Here is a 27,021-nt window from a genome sequence, read left to right on the forward strand (position 1 = left end):
GTATGTCTTGAGACACAGGACTAAATCCTATGGTCCAAATCCATTATCTTTGCTCTGAATCCATTATGAAGGACACTACCAAGAATGTTTGGAATAAGCCATCACTTACGGAAATACACTCTCAACATCATTTAAGCTTGTTTTCCCTTCAGTACTTTCTCCTTATCCCATGAAGGTTGGAATCTGACTGATTTTATTTCCAGTGAAAACTATGCAAGAGAAAATGTTTCTAACATGCACCATGAGAAAGGAGGTTAGCTATAAGGAAGATTTCTGACAATAATAGTTGCTTAATATTGCAGGGAGCAACTTAGAGTTTTTGTGATTTGCTACCCAGGAGGATTTAAATGGGGACAATGTTCATGGCATTGGTCCTGGTGTGAGCCTAGAGATGAATTTGGGATCCATTTTTCATGGCTTCTTCCTACGATTCTCTTATTCTTTTTGTTTGTTTGGTTTTGGGGTTTTTTTTTTTTTCTTCCTTTTTTAAGAAAGGCAGACTGATAAATGCAGCACCTCATTTGGAGGTGTCTGAAGTCTTGGAAGTTTGACTACCCTATGTTCTCCAACAAATGGACCTTGAGAGCTTGTTTGGAGGTTCTTGCAGGGGAGCGCAGCTACTCGTATACCCTTGACTGAAGAACAGTCCTCCTCTAGCAGGGAAGGTCGTCCACTCCGACAGAGAGCGCTGCGTCAGGAGGGACACATATGGAGCGGTGAGGGAAGAAGGAGACACCCGCCTAGCCAGCCAGATCAGGCAAATCCACCCTAGCCATCACGGGGGCGACAGATGTCACAGCCAGATAGCCCTCACATCCTCTGTTATTCCTTTCTTTAAGGATGAATTCTTAGGCTGCACATAGAATGGCCACACATCTACTCCAAGGTTTAACTACTAAATTTAAAAAAAAATATTGTTTGTTATTTTAAAATCACAATCCTCCTCTCTCAAACCATGGGTTCTAGGTTTGAGATTCCTAGTTTGTTCCTTCACCTGATGGATTTGTTTTCTCCCAATTCTAACATTTCTGACCCTCAACACTAGATTTTGCAAGATTGTCATGAGGAGAAAAACCACTCTGGGGGCACAGACTGCTAATGTGCCTGCTCTTGGTTGTCATCTGGGTTCACATTCAATGTAACCAAAAACAGCTATCATCTGTGACTCAGTAAGTAAATAAAACTATCAATTCTAATGACACATTCTTTAAATAGAAATAGTAATACTTTTCTTATTGACTCAAAAATGTACATCAGTAGTTAGAACCACCCAAAATGTTAGATCATTTAATTTCTGAAGCTGTGACAAATATTGTGGAATTTGTCTTATACCTCATATATCCTTTAGATGCTTAACAATAAAACAGAAGATCAAGTTAAAGTTCTCTCTCTCTCTCTTTTATTGAGGTATAATTAACATGCAATGCTATATAAGTTTTAGGTGTACAACATATTGATTCAACAAATCTGTATACTACTCAGTGCTCACCACAATAAGTGTAGTCACCATCTGTCACCATACAATAGTATTACAATATTATTGACTATATTTCCTATGTTGCACTTTTCATCTCTGTGACATATTTATTTTATAACTAGAAGTTTATACCTTTTAATCCTCTTTGTCTATTTCACCCTCCCCCAACCCACCTCTGGCAATCATCAGTTTGTTTTCTGTATTTAAGAATCTGTTTTTATTGGTTTGTGTGTTTATTCATTTGTTTTGTTTTTTTAGAATTCACACAGAAGTGAAATCATATGATATTTGTTTTTCTTTGCCTGACTTATTTCACTTAGCATAATGCTATCTAGGTCCATCTGTGCTGTCACAAATGGCAAGATTCCATTCTTTTTTATGGCTGAGTAATATTTCATTTTATACACACACACACACACACACACACACACATACACTATAGATATGTATATATCCATTGTGTATATGTATATCTCATATATATATACACTCACATACATATAGTGTATATATATGCATGTATATATATATATACACACATATATGTATATCTCACATCTTCTTTATCCATTCATCTATCGATCTATTGATGGGCACTTGGGCTGCATCCATATGTTGATGGTTGTAAATAATGCTGCAATGAATGTAATGGTGCTTTTTTGTATTAGTATTTTCATTTCCTTTGGGTAAATATCCAGTAGTGGAATTACTGGATCATGTGGTATTTCTATTTTTAATTTTTTGAGGAATGTCTCTGCTGGTTTCCACAGTAGCTGCACCAATTTACATTCCCGCCAATAGTGCACTAGGGTTCCCTTTTCTCCACATCCCCATCAACACTTGTTATTTCTTGTCTTTTTGATTCTAGCCATTCTAACTGGTGTGAGGTGATACGTCACTGTGGTTTTGATTTGCTTTTCCCTGAGGATTAATGATGTTGAACATCTATTTGTGTGTCTCTTGGCCACCTATATGTCTTCTTTGGAAAGCTCTCTCTTTTTAATAGCAAGTTTTTAATCTTGTACATTCATATGCAACTGTTTAGAAATGACAGTAGGACTTATAAGTTTCAGATATGAGTAGAGTTTGATTGGTAATGAATCTTAATAGTGTGACATAATGTCAGATAGCGGGTTGGTTTTTTTCTTTTTCCTATGCTAAGGCTAGATATATAGCAAGATTTTTAGAAGTGAATTTATAACCAATTAACTTTGGAAAAGAAAATACAATTAAAAGACCACCCAGTTGATAGCAGCCTTTAAATAACCTGTTAAAAAAATACTTGTATACCAAAGTGAGATCCAGACACAGTTCTGATTATTTTTTTTAAGATTGTTTGTTTACTTCTTGGTTCAAAAAAATCAACAATAGATAACAGTGATTTTCCAAATTCCTCATGTAGTTGTACAATATTTAGTTACCTAAAGATATTGTACATAGAGCACAAATCAAGTTCTCTAGATTGTAATTTCAAGATAACATGACAATAATGCAGAAAATATGGACTGCTTTAGCACTGAATAAGATACAAAGCAATGAATCATTAATTCTGTCTTACACCTTAATCTTTCTTAAATGAAATACATTGCCAGCTGCAGCCCGCCCCCTACACACACACACCACTCCTTCCTGACATGCACAGACGCAGCCTCTCAACGCATGAAAGTGTAGAGAGAGAAAACTGAGAAGACTAGTATGGCCCAGAAAACCTGAAATATCCAGCCGCCAAAACCTCCCCTGCCTTCCTGGACAATATCTGTAGGATTCTTCTCACATAAAAATGAATTAGTCAAGTTTGACCATATTGGTGGCTTCTAAGCTAAGTTGTACATCTTTTTTTTTTTTTTTTAATTCTCTTTGGTGCCTCCATCTTAGTCCCCAGCAGATTTAAGAACCTTCCAGTTCCTGAATGTTTCCGCATTTTATGAGCAGGCTTAAAACTGATTTAAAGTATTATTGCTTTATCATGCTTCCTTTAACCAAGACTAGAGGAAGCAGAAGACAGCAGGGCAAATTGTGAATCTATATCACTCCCAGGGGCAAGGCCACTGACACAAGCATGTCGACTCTTCTCAAATATGAAGCGTTCATGTAAGCAGCCTAGCAGATGAGCTCTTGACTGTAGAAATATCATCGCCTACTTCACAAGCGGGAAATGCTTACGAGGTGCCTGGACTCTGCAAGGGTGTGTTTCATATTTAATTCTATCAAGAACTATAGGTGGTGTATTATTATCCCCATTTTACATAAATGGAAATGTAGACTCAGAGAAAATGAGAAACTTGTCCATAGTAAGCTGTGATTCCAATGTCAGTCTGACTGTCTAGAAAGCTCACACCCTTTATTTTACTCTTTCCCTCAAGATACTTGAAGAATCAATTGTAAAATTTCCCTTTTATCATCTAGACCTATTTGAATGCCTCGTTACATATCCAGTAGGGCATCCATATGCTTTGCTGGGATGTCTTTCTGGCAAAAACTAGAAAACTGTGGGGTGATAGGCTTCCAAATGAAGGGTTAAGTGAACCAGCTATAACAACTTACACTGTCTTTTATCAAATCTCTATCTAAGCTTTAAGAACCTGGGAAAGGATGACTCACACAGCCCAGAGGCTCTCGTTGGCTTAAAGGAGAGCTGCAGTGTGTCGGGGGCAGATCTGCTTAATGCAGACTGATCGATGAAGGGTCTGAATTCTGACTCACACAGCTACATGACTAAACTGGCCCCTTCAAAAAAATCTGGAAGCAATGCTGCCCTCTTGAATGGTACTTTTCTGTGGCACCAACATGGGGTTATCGTCCTAATGTGTTTATAACAACCAGAGATACATCAGAATGTGAAATCTTCAGGACACGGCTTTTGTAGCGGTTTTGGCACAGTCTATTCCACTGAGCCTTGTATGTTTATGGGAAATATTAAATAATCATTTGATTGGTGATTGGGGATAACAGACTGAGAGCTGGGGGATATAAAAGTGTGGGGTCAGAGAGATTTTCTTGACTACAGAAGATAAGGAGCTACAAGCTGTGGGAAGCGTTTACAAGAGAGTGCTGTCTCTATGCAGACATTCTAGGCCAGCTGTGTGGGCATGAAGCAATTAGGTCTGCAGATGAAGGGAATCAAAAAATATTTCTAAGAAACTTTAAAGGTGTGAAGAATTTGAGAAGACAGATAGATGAGGAGAGAGGGTAAACGGATCTGACAGACTTGCTGGCGGACTAACTAAAATGTCTTGACCAGAAGTGCTAATGAATAGAGTCATGTATATTTCCCCAAGAAAGAGAACACTGCAGAAATATCATAAAATTCCAGAGACACTAAAATCACCACTTATTTTATGTGGAAAGGCAATAGGCTACAGAGAAAAAAGCCAGGTGGCTTCCTAGTAATTCTGGCCCTGACTGAGGTAGGGATAGAGATATTCCAGTTACCTCACATGTCCACAGGCAATGTTGGGCCCAAAGCTTTTGTGTTGCATACTGAGTGACCTAATCAGATAAGCACCCTTAGATTTACACTGGAACTTTAGACCAGAGTGTGGAAAAAATGATGTGATTTTGCATGAAGTTGAATTCAGAAGACATGGTGCGGGGGGATGAGAAAGGACTCTTTGTTTCATTTGTCAACACTGCAGAAGTATCTCATTAAAGCTTATCACATCCAAATTAGTCATGTTCAGTCCAAGCCATTATCAGCACCAGAGGAATCAGTAAAGATTATATAATGGATCCTTTAATTAATCTAGTCTAATTCTTACATATCTTGCCTGGGTTGTTGGCAGAGCCTCCTAATTGGTTTTTCTTAATTGTGATGACAGACTGTAAGGTAGCTTCCATGCTCCCCCACTTGGCTGGCATTCACACTTTTGTGTCATCTCCTCTTGAGTATAGGCAGGGCCTGTGACTTGCTCCTGACCAGTGCATTTTGGCAAGGTAAGGGGATGTCACTCCCATGATCGTGTTATGTTATATAAGACTCTATACTGCTAATAGACTTGCTCTAGAGTCTGTCTGTCTCTCTACCTTGCTCACTCCCCCTTTTTTCCTCCATGACTGGCTTTGAAGAAGACAGGTACATGAATCCTACCACTGCAAGAGAGTGAATTCTGTCAACAACCTGAGGGAGCTTGAAAATAGACCCTTCCCCAGTTGAGCCTCCAGATGAGAACCCAGCCCTGGCTGCCACCTTGACTGCAGCCTAGAGAGGACCCAGCTAAACTTGCCCATTCATGACTCACAGATAACATCATAAATACATGTTATTTTAAGCCAGTAACTTTGTGGTAATTTGTTACATAGCATAGAAAATTAATACTCTAATATTGCCCTCTATTCCCAGTAATAGCTATTCTCAACACAGCAGCCAGAGAATCCTGTTAATATTCAAGTGCTTTCTCTATTTAAACCCCTTCAGTGTCTTTCTCAACACAAAGCAAAAGCCAAAGTTTATACCATGGCTCACAAGGCCACATATATCCATTGCCTCTCTCACTGATCTATTGCTCTTTCATTGCCCAGTTTATCCATCCTGTCCATCCTGCCAACTCTCCAACATGCCAGGCACCCTCTCTGGGCTTTGGTACTTTTGTTCTCTCTGTCTGGAATACTTTTCCAATATCCACGTGGCTCACTCTTTCAGCTCTTGCATGTCTTGGTTCAAGGGTCACTCTCTCAGTGAGGCCTTCCTTGATAACCCTAAAAAAAATTGCAATATCCCTCCCACCCTATTACTCCTCACCACCTTTTCCTGCTTTTCTTTTCTTCATAGTATTTGCACCATTGGATATACCCTGTGTTTTACTTATTTGCTTACTGTCTATCTTCCTGCACCAGGCCATAAACTCCATGAGCATAGGAACTTTTATCAATTTTGTTCCCTGTCGGCTTTTAGGTTATATTTCCAAATTAAAGTAAAATCTTCTATTTAAGCATGACATAAGCCTTATCAAAAATTCTCAAGCCTATTATCTAGATTATCTGCTGTATGACCAAAGGCATGGACCATCTCAGAAAAACAAATCTGTGCTGTGGAAGAAAACCAAGATCAACCTGACTCACTGAAACTCATCCCATACCCAAATTCCCCTTTGGTTTAGATCTGGAGCCCAACTCTACTATCATAAGATCAGCCTTCTCAACAGGGAACTGACACAAAACTAAAGCATCAAAATCAAGATGCTTTCCATGTGACATAGTTGTTCTCAAACCAAAGTTCTATCAACTAACTTTCTCTATGGTTGAGAAATGAGACAACTCATTTCTTTAAGCAATCATAAGAATGATTTTGCCAACACCTACTTGTCACTAACTGACAGAACCAGATCTCTAAGGCTTTGGATCTGGAATCTTAACCAATATCTGCTGAGCAGCAAGAGTCCAGGCTTGGTCCTGTGACCCAGCCCGTATGCTGAACAGGACTTGTGGGGTGGGGATGTGGCAGGATATCTCCAGACCTGCTGGGTAGCAGCAGAAGTGCAATCATTTCACACAGATTAGAGAATAATTGCTTGAAAAGAGAGTGCCTTGGTGTAGTGGAAAGAGAGTGGATCTAAGCAAGACCTGCTTAGTTTAAATCCCAACTGTGGTCCTGACCTCACGATCTTAGGGAAATTATAATTTTCAACTTCATTTCTTTATTTTTAAAATGGGAATACCGTTCCTGCACCATGGAGTTGTTATAATAAATAAATGTGTTAGTGAGTGTCATTTCCTTGGAATGGTGCTGGTACATAGAAGGAGCTCGGTCAATGGCAGCTACTATTATGATAAAGGTCCATTAAAGAACAACTTCAAGCATTGCATTATTGGTGTGGAATAAAAGCAAACACCAAAGAACAGCTCTGAGCAGTGCTTTATTGGTGTGGCAATAAAAAGAGCATGGCTAGATTTGAATAGAAGGATGCACATTCCCAGGTGACAGTGCAGAGCTGGAAACCAAAGAGCTGTCCTCACATACATACAATGTAGGCATTTGCTCATGTATATATTTGCCCTTTTTGTGACCCATATGGATGATGACTGAATAGCAGAATTTTCTACGCTACGTATTATACTGTTTGGTCTGATGATTCATGTTTCTATGTAACTAGAGAACCAACATTCTGCCTGGATTTTAGTTCATTTATTTGTGGTTTAGTGTAGATGTACTTCTCTGTTCTGGCAGGATGGAGGAGGTGGCTTCCAAATTCCCCTCAAGCCCCAACTCTAGGAAAAGCTTCACTTAGAATACCTTTCCTCTATTAGGGTAAACTCCTGGAGCACGCGCAGACTAATTGAGACAACGTAACCTTTCATACTCACAACATCACACCTGGCAAGAATACATTGCCCCCATAGTAGATGAGGGATGTAACAGCATGAGAGACCCCACTTCCCAGAGCCTGTGCTCTACAGCTACCATCAGACAGAGCAAAGGAGTCCCACAGGGACCTTGCGAGCTGATCCAAACAATAACCAGACTTTCCAGCTGGGGCGAGGGCTCTCAGCTGGGTGTGGTTTCTTCACAGCTTCCTGGACCATGGCCACATTTTCTCAGCATGTGTGGCTTCAGTAAGGTTTGCTTTCTTATGGTGATGGTGGTGTTCTTTGCAATGGGGGTGGTGATAGCCCAAGGTAATAACATCCCACCATGGTGTCACGGAAGCCACAAAGCCTGTCTCTTTGGCCCTTTTGTTCCTACAGCTCTGTGGTCCTATCAGAATCTCACCTACCTTCGCAGTCCTTCCTTGTGCTGACCCCTCGGGAAATGTGGTGGTCCAGACACGGCTTCCCCAGCCCACCCACAGTATCCTCTTCTGTCAGGGCTACATGTGATGCAGGAACAGGTATGGTGAACGGAGAGGAGAATCTAGTGGCTCCTAGACTTCGGGATTTCAAGACAAGTACATTTTCCCAAGTAAGAGCATTAACAAAAAACAACTGCAGCCTAATATCAGAAAACAATACCGTTTAGGTTTTAGAGCCACACTATCTAGATTGTAACCAAATCAGCCACTTAACAACACTCACAGAAGATGCTTCACCACTCTGTGCCTCATCTTTAGTCTCTTTACAATGGCTTCTCCTAAAAATTACAGATGAATTACCTGCTACATGCAGGCAAAGCACTTAGCACAGTGCCTGGCACATGTGGCTATTACGCTCATTATAATAACTTCATAAAAGAAAGATTATTTTAACACCAAAAAAGTAGAAGGTATCTCAGAGGAAAGGGCAATCCTTTCCAAGAAAACATAGCTGACAAAATAAATATGTGTGGGGGTGCCTGGGTGGCTCAGTCGTTGAGCGTCTGCCTTCGGCTCAGGTCATGATCCCAGGATCCTGGGATCGAGCCCCCGCATCGGGCTCCCTGCTCCGCGGGAGGCCTGTTTCTCCCTCTCCCACTCCCCCTGCTTGTGTTCCCTCTCTTGCTGTGTCTCTCTCTGCCAAATAAATAAATAAAATCTTAAAAATAAATAAATGTGTGTGTGCGTGTATGTGTGTACATGATCACTAAAAGTTTCATTTTATAAAGGATAAAATACAATGATTTTCTTAACACCTATTGGCCAGTTTGCAGATATAGTCAACAGTATTATTTGAAGTCAAAGTCAAATTCAGCTCTGTCCTATACTCTGTTATTTAAATGCCCAGTATTGAAAATATAGTTTCTCTTAGGCTTATTTTGAAAAATTGAAGTAACACAATGGTAATATACCCAATTCAAAATATTTAGAGCTAATTAAGAGAAGTCAAATATAAATAGTCCCAAGGAGCCATGATGGTAGTCAGCCCAGTTTCAGCAAGGCAGAAGGAAAAGCCTATTGGATAATCCTAGTTCAGAGCCTCTATACCAGGGCCCAATCCACAGATAGGCTAGCCACCATAGACCTGTGACTACTTCCCTGAACACCTGGTCAGGGACTTCTAGCTCTAGAAAGTCTTGAATAACAATGATTTGTTATCCTATCCTTGTCCATTACCCTATTCCTGTCCATCACTTGGAAGAAGAGTGACACAAGAATTGATACATCCACTCTACATGATGAGTGATTTTCGTACTGTTGGAAAACTGACTTTTGGGCTTATGTTACTGTATTTTAATTCTCCCTACATGAAGAGGATGAAAGGCATAGCAGTGTAGATTCCTGTCTGTCCTTGAAACAGGTTTCATACCCTGAAGCAAGAAAATAAATTAGTCGATCTCTCAAGGTTTCTCCTAGTCTCAGTAACCAAGTACCAAACATCACAGTGCTAGCTGGCAGAAGTTATACTGGGAACACACAGAAGCAGGACAATGGATAGTATACTGAAAAATAGAAATTCAAAGACCTAGACTTGGGGCGCCTGGGTGGCTCAGTTGGTTAAGCGACTGCCTTCGGCTCAGGTCATGATCCCAGGGTCCTGGGATCGAGCCCCACATCGGGCTCCCTGCTCGGCAAGGGGCCTTCTTCTCCCTCTCCCTCTGCCCCTTCCACCGCTAGTGCTCTCCTGCTCTCTTGTTCTGTCAAATAAATAAATAAAATCTTTAAAAAAAAAGAAAGACCTAGACTTGAAAAAAGTTTTGAAGTAGTCGATAATTATAACAGTGACACAGTAATCGCCATTGTTAACACTCCCCTCCTTGTCCCTAACAAAAAGCAGTATTTTCATCAGGGTGTCAGCTGAGAATAGAACTGGTTCAAATGAAGATTCACTTGTAAGGTTCAAATAAAGACACTTGAGTGAAGGTACTTTTTATCTAGATGTTGGGAATAAGCAAAGGATGTGAAGGCATCCAGAGACTAGCAACAGTGGGAAGTCTGAAAGATCAAGGGAAGGAAATAATGTTGCTGGAGCTCACTGAGAAAGAGCTGGGGCCATGGGAACCATGCATGGGGAGAGACCCAGCTGCTGGCAGAAAAGCAGTGCTGAAATAAGGAGGCAGAGGGAAAGAAATACCTCAAACCCTCTCTTTCTTCCTGCCCTGCAGTCTCTGGCCAGTACCTCCTATTGGGCTATGGGGTAAACTCAGTTGGGGGCCAGGCAGCAAGAGGGGTCGGGAGATGCCATCTGCAGGCACAGGGCAGAGCAGGACTGAGAATGGACATGGGGGGCAAACAGAATAATAGAACCAGCACTTACTATACGCCAGGCCCTGGGCTGGATGCTTTAGGTAGATTATTTTATCTAATTATCAAAAATAAGTACTAGTGTTATCCTTGTTTTTATAGGCATGAAAACCAAAACTTAGAGACATTAAATAACATGCTCAGCAGAGCACAGTGCCTGCAAATAGTGCAGCCCAATGGTTGGACTCTGCTAGATAGTTAGAAAAGATGAAGAAATAAAGTTTGAGATGTTACACTAGATCAGGTGTCCGCAAACCAGGACCTCTGGGCCAAATCTAGCTGTTTTTGTAAATAAAGTTTTATTTGAACGCAGTCACACCCATTTGATTACATTTTGTCTCTGGCTATTTTCACCCTAAGGCAAAATTGACCCGTCGCAACAGGGACTGAATGTTCCACAAAGCCTAAAATATCTACTCTCTGGTCTTTTCCATAAAATGTTTGGTGACCCCCTTCACTAGACAGAAGAAAATATTTTACTTGGAGCTGCTCTCTGACTTCTCTGATTCTGAAAAGGCCACCCCATACTCTCACAAAACACTCAGAATGAACTCCCTCTGGTCTGGACTCAGCCTGTGGCTGCCTAATGCAATCGGGGCAAAGGAAGACACAGGGGTCAAAAGGGCACTGAACTAGAGATGAAGGCAGCTGATTAAAGATAAATTGTTTATTGCAAGTATTAAAATCATTAATATTCATTGCATAGACTTTGAAAAATATAAAAAGTGTGATGAAGAGGATAAAAATTACACCACTCGGTATTTTTTTTAAAGATTGTTTATTTATTTATTTGAGAGAGAGAGAGAGAGAGAGTGCTCTAGTGTGGGGGAGGGGCAGAGGGAGAAGGAGAGAGAGAATCTCAAGCAGACTCTCTGCTGAGCACAGAGCCCTATGCGGGGCTCACTCTCAGGACCCCAAGATTATGACCTGAGCCGAAACCAAGAGTCCGCCACTCAACCGACTGAGCCACTCAGGGTGCCCTTTTTTTCTTTTTAAGATTTATTTATTTTTTTTAGAGAGAGAAAATATTTTAATTATACACAGACACATACTTTTTACTTTTCCCAAAATGAGTTCATACCACGCATACTGTTATGTAACTTACCTCTTGAACTGCCTTCTAACCTAAATTTTCTATAACATATATTTTTCCTCAAGGTTATTATAACGGCTATTGAAATAATAATTCAAATTTAAATAATTAATATTTATTTGAATCAAGTTGGTCTTACCCAAAATTTATTGAATGCTTTCCATATGCCAGATACATGAACAAGAGACCTTGTATCTGCTTTTAGAGAGCTTAAATTCTGGAAGGGAAGACATAGAACTAGTGAATGGGAAAATAAATAAAACAATTGCAAATCATGATCAATGGGTTATACCAGAAAGAAAGGAATAATAGAGAAAACTTACATGGGGGTGCTTTATACAGGCCAGCCAGAGAACACCTCTCTGGGAAGGTGGAATTTTAGCTGAGATCTGAAATGAGAAGAAATCAGCCATGCCAAGAATGAGGGAAGAACATTCTATGCAAAAGGAAAGCTCAATGCAAAGACCCTAAAGATGCAAAAGGAGCTTGTTCAAGGGACCAATCAAAGATCAGCATGGCTGGAGATGAATGAGTACAGACTGGCTGGAGATGAATGAGTACAGACAAGAGTATCATAAAATATGGTCAAAGGTAGCCAGGAGATTAACACCTTGGGGTATACAATGAAATACTACTCAGCAATAAAAAAGAATGGGCTCCTGGAACAAACAACATAGATGAATCTCAAAATCATTATGTGGCTTGAGAGAAACCAGACACAAAAGAGATGATATCATACACTTCTATTTATATAAAATTCTAGAACAGGCAAAATTTGTCTATCATGATAGAAATTGTGATAACAGTCCCTTAGGGAGTAGGGCAGGGGTTAACTGAGAAAGGTATTTTTCTGGGGTAGTAGAAATATTTTATATCGTGATACAGGTGTGTGTGATATGGGTGACTACATTGGTCAGAATTCATCAAGTTCTACACTCCTATATGTGCATTTACTATAAGTTATATTTCAATATAAAATGAAAACCAAATGACAATGAATGCACATACACAAGTGAGAACAGATTGGACCGTTTCATGCAGGGACTTTGAACCCATGGTACAAGTTTAGATTTTATTTTAAGCACAACAGAAAGCCCCAAAACAGTTTTAAGCAGTGAAATGACATGATCTGATTTACGGTTTAAGATCAGTGTTGCTGCTATTGAAGAATGTGTTGGAGGAGGACAACTGTGGAAGCCCCAAGACCAGTTAGGGTGTGTGACAGTAGTTCAGGTAAGAGGTGATGGTGGGGAGCACCTCAGAGCTAAGGTGGACACAATGGGCTGGGATCCACCAGGTAAACGTGTGAAGGTATGCCAAATAAGCCCCTTCCTAAGTGAAATTTGTTCTTTTTTTTTTTTTTTTTTTTTTTTTTTGTACTATTTCTATTATAAGCCATGCTGCAAGAAACATCCTTATAGATCAATGTTTGAGCACATTTATGGGTTTATGCTTGGATTAAATACATTCCTAGAAGCTGAAATGCTACAAGGATGCGAATAAACATTTTTATTTAGATATAGGTCCTCAGCTCACCCATAAATCAGCAAGATAAGCATGAATATCCATGTCCCTGAATCTCCACTCAAACTGGCCATTCATGATAATAATAATAATCCTATTAAGCTGGGGAATAGCTGCTAGCTGTTATTAGAAATTAAAGTTTTTATTACTACAAAATTTGAGTTTTTTCATATTGTTTCAGGCGTTTGAATTTAGTTTCGAGTAACCCATTTATTTTCTTTAGAAGGTAAACATTCTTTAATAACTCTCCATGTTACTGATATTGTCTAAGATTTAAGTTAAAGCAGATCCCTATTTCTGAGACTTGTAATGGAGTTTTATGAATTTCTTCCAACAAAGAGACAGAATTGTACACTGTAAATGCATCAGATAGCCAAGTTCCATTTCCCCACAGAGATTTATTTTAGCATACCGTCCTGGGTCGGCTATTTGAGCTCCCAGTGAATCAGTCTTCTAGCTGGGTCAGCATCCTTCCAGCAGGATCTGTGTGAATGTTTTCTGTTTCTCTCTCTTCTTCTTGTTATACTGAGATACTGAGATAGCACCAGAGAGGTCAGATGGTAACTTGATGAAATTCCAGCAAGCCTTTATTCCTCCTGTTTTCTATGCCTCAAGAGCCATTGGTAAAATGAAGTTTGTTTTAATGATTGAACTCTTGAAGCAATCCCTCCAGAAAGTATTGTTTCTGAGCATTTGCTTCTCCATGGTGGATGTCATTCGAATCTGAGTTGAACTGGGATCCAGTTTCCTCGTGTGTTCCTCAATGTTTCTCTCTCCAAAACACTTTCTTTTCAATATTGATGCATTCTCATTGGGAAAAGCTACCTGTCAATGTACATTCCTCTGCTAATGATATGCAGATTTACAATAAAATTGTGGTTAAGACTATTGTCTGCATTCCTACCTAACTTTTATTAATGAAATTTTTGTGTAAGTTTTATGTTTGTGTGTAGGTATGTATCAAATGTAATTTGGTTTTTACTATGGGTTTGTGTCCCCAAAAGTTTGAAAGCCAATGAATTAGGACAAGGACGATCTGCTACAAGAACTAAAAAAATCGAAATGGAGAGTTACAGCCCCGCTTGGAGGGCTGGCCGATGGTACAAGCGCTCTGGCTAGCAGAACACGTGACTGCCTCCCGAGCTCCCATTGGCTGGCTGTACAGGAGCAGTCCTGGCTGCCCCCGAATATAAGGACCAGGGGGCTTTCATGACAACAGCAGCAGGTAGCTCTGTTGGGAACTCTCGCTCCCGCCATGCAGGTTGGACAGCTAAAGTCCTGCTTTCAAGTGAGAGCAAATGACAGCTTAAGCGAAGAGTGTGTTAAAGCTTTAAGAGACTTTGGAAGCCATGGAACACCTCGTTTGATATCCTCGCCAAGAAGGGTGTGTGAAAACCTCCTGGTGTCCAGGCATGGCTTGAGAGCTTCTTTCCCTTTCTCCTACCTCTACTCCTCCACTAGATAATCCTGCCTGACATGAAGGATTTGATAGGCTAGAAGTATATTGGCATTCTCAAAATTGGGACCTCTCCATTTTACATAAAGCTAATCAACATGAGGTCTTTCCCAAGCTGAAACTTGCCCGTGATTACCAAATGATATACGGTTGTTTGCGATATAGATAATGTTCCAATGGGGACCTCACTAAATATCCTCTAAAAACTCCTATTATACAAGACCTCTGGCTGAACTTCAACCCTCTGCTAAGGAGTAAAAAAGAGTGGTGCTGTATCTGCTAACTCCCTCCCCAGCTCTACTCCAAATGCTGGAATCGTTAGGCAAATTATCCTATTTACCTTATAAAAAGTTGGACAAAGTGAGGCATCAACCTATAGAAGAATGTAATTAATTAAAGATAACTGTGTTGACTGAATTTGATATCCTACTCTGGAGTGCCTACAAAAAGGACAAGGTGACCATCTATTATTAAGTTCTTAGTAGCTTTTGGCTTTCTTTATAACAGATGTTTTCCTGTGTTGGTCAATAGTATCCTATGGGTTATAAAATAAAGAAAGAAGTCTGAACAATTGATTGGCAAATTTCCCAAGCTTAAGTCAGCCTCAAGTATATGAGAAATGGTGCTACAGTGAGGGCAAATACCAAAAAAAAAAAAAACCCAATTTGATTTTATAAAATCTATTTTAGCTTGGCTGGATGCTGCCTGAACTCCCACTGCAGAGAATGGCAAGCAGTCAGCGTACATTTCCAGACATCAATATTAAAAAAGTGTTTATCTGATAGTACTGCACAATCTCCTTAGATTTGCTATGTAAATTGCTGTTAATCCAAGAGAGTTGTTCTGTGTTTGCCTGTGGTATTTTCCCTTAGAGCTCATACTCTAATTACATAATTTTTTTTTTCCAACGAGAAGGCTGAAAATCTATCCTGACCAACATTTTCCAAATATTAAGTGTGATTACAGAAGTACTGAGACTTTCTAAAAAACAGACATGCCATAACTTACACATCTCAGTGAAGCCTTTTGGAAGGTTGCAAATATCATCTAACTCTATTTTCCTTGCTCAGAATATAACTGGAGCTCCTTTTTTTTTTTTTTTTGCTACATATAGTCATATTACCTTGGGCAAGTCTTTTAAACTCTCAGAGCCTCCATTTTCCCACCAATGAAATGGAGATTTGTCCCACCAATATCTACCAGTGGAATGCAAATGCAGCATCATTTCAAAAATCTTTTTGAGGATTAATAAAATAATATATGCAAAGTTTCCAACATAGCAACTAGCTCCTAGTATCCCATGGAAGCCATGGAAGATGTCATTAGGATTTATGTATATATGGCTCCTTCTACAAGACATAAACCTCACTCTTTTGTCTGAAATAAAGTCCTCAGAAGTGAAAACAAAAAATGAAAGTACAAAGTCATCATTCTGCGCACCCATCAGCGCTGCCCCCTTCTGTCCATTTCCTGCAGTACAAAAAGTTTGCGGGTGGGGATGGTTGGGAGGGGTGAGGGAAGGCATCCACCTATTATTTCTGCTTAAGGACCGTTTCAACATGTTATGCATTTAGAATTCTTTTTTTTTTTTTTTTAATTTCAATTCCAGTATAGTTAACATACAGTGTTCTATTAGTTTCAGGAGTACAATATAATGATTCAACAATTCCATACATCACCCAGTGCTTATCGGTACAATTAGAATTCTTAATAATCTGGACTCTACCCACTCAGCCTAACCGTCATGCTGAGAATCTCCTTCATGCTCAACCATCTCATGCCTTTTTGGGTTTGAACACAGTTCCCCTCTGCTTGCAATGTCTGTCCCTGATTCTCCATCCCGCAACTCCCATGTCATTGCACTTCTTTTTCCCACTTCTACAGTGCACATTTATTCTCTTTCCCTGCTATGCTCTGGTATCACATTGTGTATTCTTGATGTGTTAAAATTACTTGCTTGCACATGTATCCCCATCAATAGAGTATACAATAGTATCCCAGAGTAGAGTCCATGGGAGACATTATTGTTTGGAGATTGAGAGCACACACGCTAGGGTAGAACAAACCTGGGCTCTTAAGAGCCCTTTCCCAGCTTGGCCGGGCTACTTAACAACTCTAAACCTGTTTGCTCATCTGGAAAATAAGGATCCTACTAGTACCTCCTTTGTAGGCTTATTGGGAGGATGAAGTGAAATGATGGACATTCGACACTTCATTTTAAAAACATCTAATAACTGTTAGATGCTTTGGTTATTTATTTGTTTGTTTGTTTTTTGTTTATTTATTCCTTGAGGCTTTACAGTAGCTAGGGCCTAGAACATAGCAGGTGTTTAGTTAAAGTGAAATGAATGAATGAAAGGCTACTCAAAAAACCATCTCAGAGATATATCTCCTTACATTTAAGAAGTTTTTTTAAAAAGTACATTCCATGATTCACCTGAATGACATGTTTAAGTACCTTACAATTCCTACACTGAGAGATTTGACAGAAGAGATGTGATAGAATCATCTTTGTGAGAAAGATGGTTCACTTAAAAAAGTATTCTTGTTGGAATTTTCATGTTGTTATGATTTAGATATGACTCAAAAAAAGTGCTACTTTTCTGAAAAGTTGCTCCTATGACTCCTAAAGATTTCCCAGAGAAAGGTCTTCCCAAGGAAAAATTTGATCGCAAAAGTATACTAAAAGGGGAAACAATCCCATCTTCGGGCTTGGCGCTATTAGAGCCATCCTCAGGGGCGCCCAGGTGACTCAGTGGGTTAAACATCTACCTTCAGCTCAGGTCAGGATCCCAAGGTCCTGGGATCGAGCCCGCATTGGGCTCCCTGCTCAGCAGGGAGTCTGCTTCTCCTTCTCCCTCTGTCCCTCCCCCCTGCTCATGCTCTCTCTCACTCAAATAAATAAATAAAATCTTAAAAAAAAGAGCCATTCTCAGACTAATTGGTCTTTTTGTTGCCACAGTATCCTCCAGTGTTTTATAGCTTATAGGTACTTTTGGATACCTTAATGGGAAGCTAAGTACCTGCCTAATGAGTCCCTAACCTGGGATGGTACCTAAGAACCCTGGTCCAAGATTTGTACTGATGTACACAATACCACAGCAGTGACAGGAAGACAGATAGGGATAGAAACCTCTGGTTCTTCTATTGCTTTGCATTATTCCAGGAGTTCTGTTAGAAATATGAGAATATGGGTCCCTCTTATTTTATGCTTTGCTGTTTTACAATGGGACTTGATTTAATGGGGTTTATCGGCATTATTATTATTATTATTATTATTCATACTTTTTAAACAAAACCTCACCCTGTAAATTTTAATACATTACATCTTGGATTTTCCTTTAAAATTTTAAAGACTTTTTTAAAGAGCAATTTTAGGTTCAATTAAGAAAAGGTATAGAAGTTTCCCATCTACTCCCTACACCCACACATGCATAGCCTCCCCCATCAACAGTCTCCCCCACCAGAGTTGTACCTTTGTTATAAGTGATGAAGCCTACCTTGACACATAATCACCAAAAGTCCATAGCTTATATTAGGATTCAGTCTTGGTATTATGCCTATGGGTTTGGACAAATCTATAATGCCACGTATCCATCATTGTAATATCATACGGAGTATTTTCACGGCCTTAAAAATCTTATGTTCCATCTATTCATCCCTCCCCCTGCCAAACCCCTCCTTTAAAATTTTTATTCTATTCCTGTGGCTCCTTCTATTCTACTATCTCTTAATGCACACATTTGTTTCTTCACTGGCAGATAGTATATGGTGTAACCTTTGTTTTGTATATGCAGCAGGCAATGTTTTAAAGATTTGTGTTCTGTACTTTTCTCTAGCAATATATTTTAGGGGCAAGTCTGCATTCTTTATGAATCTGGCCCTAAAACTCCATAGATTTCAATTGTTCTTAGAATCTGGTTATGCATCAAAAGATCTCTCTCTCTCTCTTTTTTTTTTTTTCAAAATATGGTGCCTAAAATGAAAAGCTGCTAGGTTGTTCATACACTGTGCTTTGAGGAACAGCTTTTCACAGATGGAAGGGCATAAAAATATGGGCTGTTATCTTGTAGCCTGAAACTCCACTCTCTGAACACATGAAATATTGATATTAAATCAAGCTGTACCTGGTTTCTTCCATATGAATCCTTCCAAGTTCTTGACCTCTGTTCTGTTGCTGTTTCATTTTAGGCAGAATTCCAGTGTCAAGGTGAGGCTGGGGGGATCCATAGCCTCAGTGAAAGAAAAACTGACATTGGACAAGCTTCTTGTGTATTTTTGTAAATTCAGGGATGACAGAAAACAGTAAAAATAAGTATAGTGATGATATGGTCAAACGGATAAACATAGTTACTCAATGTGAACTGTTTCACTCATTTGCAATGATATCACTGAAAACTGACAAGCAGAACTTCTAATATTAACATGCAATAAATTATAAAAGAAAATAAATTCTATAGGAGATATTAATTATACAGAATATTAGTTAAGGTAATATTCCCTACTATTAAAGAAAACAAAAACAAAGCTTATAATGGCTCGTACACTTATTTCTCATTCATGTACAGTCAAAATGAGTATTCCCGATTAACTGGGGCTCACCTCTGGGTCCTAGGCTCCTTCCATATTGTGGCTCCGCCAGCTTTAACACACAACTTCCAATGTTGCCATACTCCTCTGCATTAGTTCCTGTGAAGGAAAAGAGCATAGAGAATCTGTCATGGGAAGGTATTTTATGCACCAAGCTCAGCCATGCTATGTATCACTGCTATTTCTTCCTTGGACTAAAACTCAGTCACCTGGCTACACTTTAGTATAAGACAGTTTGGGAAGTGTCATCTGGAAGTATATGCCCTGGAAAAGGAAGAGAAGCTTTTGTTGATGATCTAGAAGTCTTTGCCACTGCTAGCATACTTTCAGTAAGAACATCTTCAAAAACTGTCTTCTTAGATAATTTGACAAGATCACAAGACCAGTGGTTATTGATATAAAGAGTCCTTTCCATTAAAAAAAACTCATATTTTTAATATGTTCTGAAAATGTTGTCTGCCGTTCCAGTCCCTGTAATTGTCTTACCATTCTGGTTAGAAGCAATATAGTGAAAGGAAGTCATGTACACCTGGATTTTCCAACTTCACATAGACAGGAAAGCAGAAACAGTAACCAAACCCACATCTGTCAGACCATCAAACTCTAGAGGATTCTGCCTCTCATTGGCTACACTGGGTCTAGTCCAAACCTGGATGCTTAATATCTGGTGGAACAGCCACAGCATCATGAGGACATGAAAAAAAATCAAGAGGAAAGAAGCAAGAATTCTGGAGTATTAGTCATAAAAACTTTCAGTAACAGGTAACTCATGTTCTTTCCAGTGACCCCTGTATAAGTAACAATTATTCCAAGTTCTTTTTAATGACACTCATCCAATCAAGAGCACTTACATCTATCCTGGGGATAAATGTACACCTTTGGGAGGTTATGTATTTCAGAACCTGACACACAATTGTCACTAAGATTGTCCAATTGGCTCTCAGGGGGCCCAAACACCAACAGGAAGATTACTTTATTTTCTAGGGTCACCTTTGTAACCAAATTCTATTTATACAAGTTTTATTTCTAGCATTAAAAACTTATATTTCAAAATCAATTTTGTACGTGTTCTTCGAGGTATGTTAGCAAAATAGAAGAGTGACATTTTTATGCTGCAATTCACGGAACGTTTACTATCTATCCCTGATATTGGTTCTTGAGCAGAAGCATCTCTCTCTTCCTTGCTCATTGTGTTAGTTTAGTTAAAAATCACTTGGAAAATCAGAAAAATATTCAATGTCATTTACATATAATCAATAATAATTTTTTTCTAAACAAGGGTTTCTGTGACTCAAGAATTGGGATTAATTTTCTTGAGGAAAAAATACATGATGAATTAAATACATATCTTCAGCTGCCCACCTGATTGTGAGCAGTTTTTTGAGCATCGATTAAGTGAAGACATCATAACACACTGAGCGTGAGAAGAAAGGACATATTTGTCCCCTATGAGGCAAAGGTGGAGTGCTAATATATTCACTCAATATGAACGAGGGTATTTACTAAGCAATAAATAATAAATAGTAAATCCTCTTGTAAGAGGCAATAAATCAACAAATGATCAATCTTCTTATAGGATGGCAGCCTAAAGAAGTATTTGCTTTTAGGTTAGATTATGAATCTCTAGGAAGGAATTATTTAACTGATATTCATATGCCCTTGATAGGTTATTAAGCAAAACAGTTAAAAAAGCTAATTAGAAATCTAATAATCTGCTTTAATATTTAGAATTCATAAGACTGAGTAAATAAAGTAATATGAGAATATAAGAATTAATTCCATAAGAATATAAGTTAAAACAGAGGAAACTCCATTAATGAGAATTATTCTCTTTCCTAGGACTGACCCATAAAAATGTTTCTAAAAATCCCTTTGATTTAGCAAAAGTGGGTGAAAAACTCAGTTTTTCAGTTTCAGTTTCTGTATGCTTGTTTTTCTTGAGTGAAAAAAGAAAAGCTGGTTCCTGATCCTACTGCTCTTGTATGATCCTTCAGAGAAAAGGTGTCTTTAAGAAATGATCCACAAAGGAAAACCAAAGGAAGTACACATCAATCCCCCAAAAGCAGAACCTTAATAAAATATTTTAGCAGGAAACTTCATTTAGTGATATTATAGCATAGTGTTGATATCATTAGCCAGTGCTGATGAGCATTCCAACTACAGATCTAAACCAAAATTAAAAATACAGATTACTCTTTAGGTAAAAGAATTATTTTACCAAATGAATGAGGGAAACCTAGGCCTAAGTTATATAGCAATCAGAATATGCCTAAAAAAGAAAGTGGTGATCAAGTAAAGTTGGAAAGCAGCTTGGTCTAAAATCCCTTTCAAAATATAATGTCACCAAACTGACAGAAAATCAGTTTGTTTTTATTCTGTCTTGATTCTACAATTAACAATTTGCACTCTAAATTTAAAATGATTGCAAGCAATGTGGTAAAGATGACACACTCCTGGACCAAGTCCACATGCACCATCTATTGCTCTCCAGCTGTGTGAACTTGGGCAAGTCCCTTTAACCCTCTAGGTCTTGCCCCTGACACCACATGTACTTGAGGGCCCTCCATCCCGCCTGCCACATCCTGCTGTCCATCATTCTGCTCTCAGGGTTCTGACAGGCTGAAGATGCTGGCTGACTGTGGTAGGGTGAGTCTGGAAGATGGGTGGTCACCCAAGAGAGCTCTGGAGGAAAACCATGTTAGATGAGGTCTTTGAAAGTCTTTAGAAAAGACAGCTCATGCATTTCCAGAGTCATAAATTGTCACACAAAGCCAATGATCTCATTTTAATGATATTTGTTATTGAAAGAAATATGGATAACAACTTGTCTTAAAATCATTTCATGATGTTGTGGTAAATAATATCAAACCAGCCTGGATTGCTGGCATTTTACACTGCCTTTAAGTATTAACAAACAAACAAAAAAGAGACCTCTTGATCCTCCCTGAATAAAAACAGGTGGAAATGCAAAATCATTATATCTATGTGAAAAGAAAGAGTGCATCTCCATTTCTGTCATGAAGTACAGTGCCATGTTTGCAAAATTATTTTTATTTTGCATGTACCCTGTAGTGCTCAGTATTTTAATTGCTACTTCCTCAATAAAATTACTGGAAATCTTCCATCTTGCCATTAGCACTTGCAAAATAACTGTTAACAATATGTTATCCAGACACAGAAACTTTATAATTAATGTTGGAATAGTCTTCAAAGTCTAGTGACTAAAATATATCCTATAAAAATTACTGGACTTCATTCAATGCTGTTCTGCTGTTTTAAAGTTCAGTAAATGTGTTAAGAGGGAGATATTTGGCAACCTAAGTTGGGCAGTCTGGCAGCGAGACCTGAGATGCTGGAAGTTTTGATTTCTGTTGTGTGGTAAATATACCAAAGGCCTCCATAGTTTCAGTGTAACCCCTGAACGGCGAAAGGAGATCTGACCAAAAGCAACTCCCGGTGGGAATCTGAACAGTCATTCGGGGCTACATTCCCACCTTGTCAGTTGATGAGGCGCTGGGACAGGTTCCATTTAAGCCATAAAACACAACAGACCATGTATATATCTGGGTGATTATAGCATAACTCAGATTGTGTTATAAGTCATGAGGCTGAAGGCCAAGTGTCTTAACTCCATGAGAAGTGCAATATTGGCCCGAAACACAGTGCCTGAAGTGTCTTATTGCTGTCAAGAAATGGAATTTCTACAGTACATTAAGAAAAGGAAAACACTTAGCACAGTGGATTTAAAATAGCCATGGCTATGACATCACTGACAGCTAATCAAAACTCTAATTGCAACCAGAGTTCTGAGGTTATTGTATAAAAGGTCTTAAAGACACAGCCATGGATACAAGGAAGAATGATGCCAAGGCCATGGGAAGAACTCCAGTAGCACAGGATCCTGAAGAAAGAATGGAAAAGGTCGGCAGATTTCAGACGATCTCATTAGCAGTGAATTGGTAACGTTGTCGTTAACTTGCCTTGAGCAATTTAAGCCAAAAAAAAAAAAAAAAAGCAAGCGGTGCAAACCCTTTTTGAATATTTCTCAGTTGCAGTCTTCATGTTCATACAGTTAACTATTTTTTTCAACAATTACGAGATGAGGCAGCATAAATGGGAACAAAAATCCAGTCCAGGTACCTTCGAAGAGATGAAAGATTACAATGAACTGAGAAGAGTTTGGGGGTCACATGTTGCTCATTATCCGTGCAAGGAATTTCTAGTGTTATTCAGTTGAAGCTGTCCAAAAGGACTGAAGTCACTATGTGATCATAAGGACCCAGTTCAGATCTTACATCTGAAACTGCCTAATACCACAAAGTGGAACGCGCATTTCAAGGTCCGGTTAACAGCTTCTATAAATTTAGCTATGCCAAAGCACACACTGAGAGAGGCATGTTCACAAGGTGCCACAGGGAGGCATATAACATCATAAATGAGAGCAAAAAAAAGAGTTTGTCTCAGGAGTTGGAGGATTTGTGCTTAATGATTTTCTGGGTCACCATGGATAAGTATTTAATTTTTGTGAGCTTTAGTTCCCCCCCAATGGACTCTCCTTGAACTCTGGTTATAGGCATTGCTTCCTCGGGCTCAAAAAGAAGCTACTCTGCCATTTCCTGAAAGTTCACTGACAAAGTCATAAAGAGGCAAAATATACTTAAAGAGATGCTGCCTTTGACACACCATGGGACACGCATGTATATTTGTAAATAAAAGTTACATAGGAACTTTGCCATCAGTTGTAGCAACAATAACCTTATAGATAAGCAATTACTAATGCACTTTTACTAACGATATTGGAGTAAGAAATTCTTCATGTTCTGTGGGTAAACACAAGTAGCAATTTATCCCATCAAAGAGTACACTTAAGTTCTGGAACAAAGGCTCCACAAAATCATGTTTATCTCGTTCTTCCCAATTTTTTTTTTTTTGGAAATTTTTACCTGTATCGTTTCTGTCAGCCATGATAATAATAATTGTACACTACCTGTGACAAAATATTGCTAATAGTTTTGTTCATATATATTTCCAATAATCTTTATTTATATCACTCTGGCTTCCTTTGGGGGAAAAAATGTTAAGTGAGTAACCAAATGGCTAACTTAGATATAAGTAAAATTTTAATTTCTTAAAAATATTATATTCTTATTCTTATGAAATGGAGCAAACAATTATTTTATTAGGTCAAAGTTTTATATATACTGAGGTTTATAAATTTAGCTTTGTTCAGTCAATCCATTTAAGATGGTTAAGAATCCTGCTGGTTTTAATGGCTTCTGCAGTTAAATATATATTTTAGTTTAACTTGAAGTGGGCTGCATTTCTAAATTCCTATTTAACCAATGATCCTGCAACAGACCTTTCATAAATGAAATTCTTCACAATTATAATAACCTTTGTCTTTGATAAGACAAAGAATTAGATTCCAATATACATTCAATTAATGACAGCAACTAAAATATTGTCACAATTTCCAAGCTTGTCACTGAATAAGTTTAATAAAAAATGCTCCATTAACATCACTGTTAAAAGAGTGTGGTGTCCTATAAAAATGACATATTATACAGAGATATAAGCACTAGGGTCTAATGACTGGCTAGTAACACGTCAGAGCCATGGAGAATGATACTCTCTTTTCTTGTACATAGATGCAATAAATCAGTGCAAAGCTGCTTTCAAAGTACATGCTGCATATCTCCAATAATAGTGTAACACAGTTTCACCTTTGAGATGTCCTACCTGTGAACATATGTGGGCTGCCACAACGTGGTCGATTCCCAATTGTTTGAACTAATAAGTGGCCTAGATACATTAACTCAACAAAACAGCTCTCTTATTTTAGACATTGTTTGTAACATACTTGTTAGAGAGGTGTTACTGGGTTGTTCAGGATATTTGGCTAAACGATCCAAAATATGCATATTCTTCTCCAACAATCACCCCTCCTCTGAGGCTCCGGGAGACACAAGTGCTGGCGTGCACGTATGTAACAGAGAGGCAAAGTGCAGAACGCTAGGGGTTTTGTTTGTTTTTCATTGGCTTAGCCCTGCCCGATCACCTCCAGTGCAAAGTGAAGATAAGATTAGGTTGGCTTGTGTATGCAGCATCATCTAAGCAACTACATAGAGCCTCTTCTTATCCTCAACCCCTAATCCATATTAGGCTCTTAGCATCTTCTGGCCAGTCATCTGGTCCAGAAATCACAGTGATGACTGACAAGCAGAGGCACACTTTGATGGAGAAATAAGAGAGCATTTGGCCTACTCACTGCACCAGCAGCACAATAAAGGACCACAGAAGAGAGCCTATGAGCATGTGAGCCTGAACACAATAACTCTGATCATCAGACCACCAGTTAGTCATCCTAGACCGAGCAATCAGCTGAGCAACTCTTCCTTACTTGAGGCTGAGCAGACAGGCGCTGGAAACTATAAGATTCTCCCTCTCCCTGTTTCCATGTTTCCTCTCTGCCCAACAAACCATCGATTCTACATGTTTAATTACTGTAAACACACATATACTGGGAAATGGGAAAGAACTGTGGGGTTTTTAAAAAGTGATATATTAGGTGGGGCTAAAAGGAAGTCTGTTTGCCAAGGATGTCCTCTGAGGAGTAGCTTCAAGGAAGAGAACACAAAGAAGGAGGAAGTTGTGGAGTGGGCAAAAAAGGACTGGGAATTACCCAGCAGGGCATCTCATTGAGGTCTACGGACTATAAAACACCAAGTGGAAAAGGCTGCTGATGGCTCATCATTCACTGAAATCTCCTTTCCCCAACAACCCATACCCTCCATATAGCAAAGAGACAGTGAAAATATAACTTTAGGGGTGCCTGGGTGGCTCAGTCATTGGGTGTCTGCCTTCAGCTCAGGTCATGATCCCAGAGTCCTGGGATCAAGCCCCGCATCAGGTTCCCTGCTCCACGGGAAGCCTGCTTCTCCCTCTCCCACTCCCCCTGCTTGTGTTCCTTCTCTCGCCATGTCTCTCTCTGTCAAATAAATAAATAAAATCTTAAAAAAAAAAAAGAAAATATAACTTTATACCACATGGGGTACGGGTGGGGAGTGACAAACCACTTGTCCTACAGACAAAGCCTGTCTGCTGTGTAATCACCAAAATGATGTAACATAAATCTCTCTCCCCAGATGAGCAAATCAAATAAGGAAAAGAAGAGAGGCTAAAAAGATAAACTATCAAAGAAGAAAAGAAAAAATAGCTTGAACCAACCCTTGAGTAGTTAGCATAACAGACACTACAATGGACTGAATAGTGTCCCCCTAAAATTCATGCCCACCCAGAACCCTGTGAATGTAACCTTATTTGGAAATAGGGTCTTTGAAGATAGAATCAAGATAAGATGAGGTCATAGAGAGTGGGGTGGGTCTATATCCAATATGACTGGTGTCCTTATAAAAAGAAAGAAATTTGGACACAGACATACAGGGAAGATGGCCGTGTGAAGACAGAGGCAGAGATTGGATTTAGGCTGACACAACCAAGGAAAGGCAAAGGTTGCTGGCAACCGGTGGAAGCTAAGAAGAGGCAAGGAAGGATGCTCCACTAGAGCCTTCAGGGAAAGAATAGTCTTGCTGACACCTTGATTTTGGCCTTCAAGCCTCCAAAACTGTGAGATAATAAGATTTTGTTGTTTCAAGCCACCCAGTTTGTGGTAACCCTAAGAAACTAATACAAACACTAATGGTACATCACTAGAACTTGTATGTTTGTTATATTGCTCTTTCTTCACATGACAACTTATTCCAATCACATTTTAAAAAATAGCCTTTTGCAT

The 27,021-nt window shown here is 39.0% G+C and overlaps 2 long non-coding RNA genes across 2 annotated transcripts in view; both read right to left on the bottom strand.

The window, feature by feature from the left end:
- LOC118541379 (uncharacterized) overlaps window positions 1-18,912 on the bottom strand; it is a 31,744-nt gene extending 12,832 nt beyond the window's left edge. The window contains exon 1 of the long non-coding RNA XR_013440934.1: window positions 18,767-18,912. This is a non-coding gene — a long non-coding RNA (uncharacterized LOC118541379). The remainder of the gene's footprint in view (window positions 1-18,766) is intronic.
- Window positions 18,913-19,241: 329 nt separating this feature from the next.
- Window positions 19,242-27,021, bottom strand: part of LOC118541378 (uncharacterized) — a 43,248-nt gene continuing 35,468 nt past the window's right edge. The window contains exon 3 of the long non-coding RNA XR_013441191.1: window positions 19,242-19,328. This is a non-coding gene — a long non-coding RNA (uncharacterized LOC118541378). The remainder of the gene's footprint in view (window positions 19,329-27,021) is intronic.

Source organism: Halichoerus grypus, chromosome 9 (genome assembly GCF_964656455.1).
Source record: "Halichoerus grypus chromosome 9, mHalGry1.hap1.1, whole genome shotgun sequence".
Classification (NCBI taxonomy): domain Eukaryota; kingdom Metazoa; phylum Chordata; class Mammalia; order Carnivora; family Phocidae; genus Halichoerus; species Halichoerus grypus.